This window comes from Sinocyclocheilus rhinocerous, unplaced genomic scaffold, assembly GCF_001515625.1.
Source record: "Sinocyclocheilus rhinocerous isolate Xijiao unplaced genomic scaffold, SAMN03320098_v1.1 scaffold1300, whole genome shotgun sequence".
Classification (NCBI taxonomy): domain Eukaryota; kingdom Metazoa; phylum Chordata; class Actinopteri; order Cypriniformes; family Cyprinidae; genus Sinocyclocheilus; species Sinocyclocheilus rhinocerous.
Window position 1 is genome coordinate 1,118,705 of NW_015666578.1, and position 3,438 is coordinate 1,122,142.

Genomic DNA, 3,438 nt, shown 5'->3' on the forward strand with positions numbered 1-3,438 from the left:
TGCATCTACTTCCGGAAGGCCAAATAAAGTGCTTTTGCACTGAATCACACAGCGTCTCCCTGACATAGCTTTATCAACACTACTGCTGTTCCTGAAACCACTCCTTCTTTCTTTGCGTGCACATTTGGGCGGTGTTATGCAAATCTTCCCACATAGTGATGTAGGTATGTGGGGGCGTGTTAGAACGAGCCGTTTTAGGTAGGCGTGGCTGACTCTTAACTTTTATAAAGAATATCTCTTTGGATTTGAGACTTTAGTCTTTGCAACTTTACAGATCTTCTTTATGCACCAAGAGCTTGTAACACTCCAAAGAGAAAGGAAAAATTTAAATCGCATCATATGACCCCTTTAAATTGTGAAATATTTATATATCATGCTATTATTTATTACACTGCCTAATCAATGTCTTCTGAAGTGATAGAATGATAGATGTGTGTGACAAATATTTCTTAAGATATTTAAAACAACACTCTTGATTAACCCACATATGCTGTTGGCTGAATGCAATGATTTATAGTTTATAAAGATTCATCAGCTGGAGTCGCATGGATTATCGTCGTGTTCCTTTTGCATAGAGATGTATTATTTTCCTAAAAATCTTTGTTTGTGTTCATCTGAAGAAAGAAAGTCATATACATCTGGGACGACATGAGGGAGAGTAAATGATGAGAGAATGTTAATTTTTTGGGTGGACTGTCCCTTTAAGACATGCAGATTTCAATTAAAGGGGGCATAACACACACAGTTTCACCCAATCTCATGTTAATCTTGAGTACCTATAGAGTAGTACTGCATCCTTCATATCTCCAAAAAGTCTTTAGTTTTATCATATTTATAAAATAAATATACGCCACTCCATCTTTCAGTATCAATCGATGTGCAAATCCAGCGTCGAACTGGGCCTTGTTTATAAAACGTTCGTCAACAAACGCACTTGTGAAACGCCGTTGCTTTCCCCCGGAATAACAAACTGTATCCACTGTTTACATAACGCTGGGTTCTTTAGGAAGCTGAACAAAGTTATCTTTCCCTTACAACCTAAACACACACTTCTTTGAAGACATTCTTCCCGAGCGAGTCCCGTGTAGCGCTGCCGCCGGATGACGCTCGTTGATGGGCGCGATCTCGCTCTCGCTCTGGTCGATGCGTGCACGGGCACGCTCTTCCGGGAGAAATGCCGGTAACACTTTATTTTAGGGTTTCTTAACTAGTTGTACTGCATACATAACTGTGTAGCATGCATGTTACTAGAATATTAGCCATTTATTAGTACTAATTAAGCACATATTAATGCCTTATTCTACATTACCTTATTCTACATCTCTAATCCTACCCAATACCTAAACTGAACAACTACCTTACTAACTATTAATAAGCAGCAAATTAGGAATTTATTGAGGGAAAAGTCGTAGTTAATAGTGAATAAGTGTTCCCTATTCTAAAGTGTTACCGAAATGCCCATATAAGGAGTTCCACCCTTGTCTAAGTCATGAAGAGCCACGATCGAAAAAAACTCTCAGAAACTTGTACGAACCCGGAAGTAAGATTTTTAGCACAGAAATACTCCGTCATAGTATTTAGTAATAGTATGAGAATCCAACTCTTTAACAGTGTAAACAACTCTGAATGCATGAAACAGCATTGTACCCCACTTTCAAATATTTAATCAGTGTCAGATGGCCCCTTTGTGTCTAAGCTGATGGGTCTCAGCTAGAATAAGGAACCATAAATTCCAGACATTACGCTTCAAATTATATCATACTTCAGCCATTATTCTTTGCTATTGCCAGGTTATTCTCTCACAGCACAGAACGTTCTGCACTCTTCTGATCCTCTGAACTCCAAATCAAAACACCAGCATCTGAGCGCATCTCGCTGATTCGCTGTAACATCACGTCTCTTCAGCAAAAGCCTGAGAGAGTTGCAACCTCTCTGACTAGAGCACTCGAGACAGAGAGAGCCGGCGGATTGCACTCGTATCCACCAATCAGACATAACTCACCCAAAAATAACCAAATTACTGGTGCAATCAGTTATGCAAATGACCACACGCTGCCTCGTCATGGCCCTGGTAATGATTTTGCTCGCTACAAGTGACTCTCGCGATGGTGGCGTGATTGAAAGAGTGAGTGAGTCACGGTTCTCCCGGAGCTGAGGTAATGCCACCGAAAGTCCACAAAACAAAGGAGTAATCAATGCTGTTGTGTTCTGTTTGAGCGAGTGAATTACGTACTTCACAGTGGCTAGAGTTTATTTTTTTACTTCCTTTATTAGCTGCTGAAGTGTGCTGTATTTGCGTCACAGTGTGACAAGGGATCACGCAGACATGAATAAAAGAGCAACAGGAGCAACCCACGATGCTTTGCATGTACTTCTTAATTCAGGCAATTTCCTGTCTGTCAAAATAGACTTGAAACCTCACTTACCATACGAACACATAAGTCCACTTCAGATTATGATTAGCTTCGCTCATACATCAGTGAGTGAGCGAGTCGTTAGAATGATTCAGGCTGATAACATTTATACCGATTTATGAGTAATTTTTTAAGTCAAGTCAAGTCAAGTCACCTTTATTTATATAGCGCTTTTAACAATACAGATTGTGTCAAAGCACCTTTTAGTTATTCATTGCAAAGAACTGGTTCATAAGAGTCATTATTTGATTAAAAATGCAGTAAAACAGTCACTTTTGAATGTCAGTGTTTATAGGATCAGCTTTAGATTCAACACAGAATTTGGCATCATTTTCGTACACTTTCTGGATTTGCCAAGCTAAGATGTTCCTGCAGTTATACCTTATATTGTGCAATACATAACAGGTTCATCAAGTCCTGGAACATCTCGTCCACCTCTTCTGGAAGAAAAAGGGTCTGTTAGGTGCAGCTCATAATAAGCCGGTTAAATTGGACGAGTGGCTTTCCAATTGTAAGACTATTGTCAGCAGGCAAGCGTGAGAGGCAGAAACTTCTCCTGTGAAAGCAGCTTGATTCTGTGTTCAGTCATGTTTCTCTGCATCTGTGCTTTCGTTAGCTTGATTCATATTTGATTTTTTTATGCAGCAGTGTGATTAACTGCAATATTGAAGGTCAAGGTTTCGCAGTCATACAGTTATACTGATAGCATCTCATACAGAGATGTTGATTCATTTCATTTGAGAGATTAGAAACACTGAGCAATCAGGATTACGCATTTCATTCGTTTCAATATGACACTGTCAGTTATTAGTAAAAAAGAAAAAAAAAATCTCTCTGTTTAGTTTATTCACATATTACCGCTACAGATTAAATGTAGTGAGACATAAGCGTCCACTGCCTTTTTTTCTTGATTTTATTCTAATTTCCTTCAATCTGAGATCATTTCATACAATATTAATACCATATTAATCAAAAGATGAATGGAATCTGTCTATCTATCTATCTATCTATCTATCTATCTATC

The 3,438-nt window shown here is 38.7% G+C and overlaps 1 protein-coding gene across 1 annotated transcript in view; it reads left to right on the plus strand.

Annotated features, from left to right (window-relative positions):
- The window catches only part of LOC107732911 (receptor-type tyrosine-protein phosphatase U-like), a 297,899-nt gene that overhangs the window by 192,420 nt on the left and 102,041 nt on the right, over positions 1 to 3,438 (plus strand). The window lies entirely within an intron of this gene.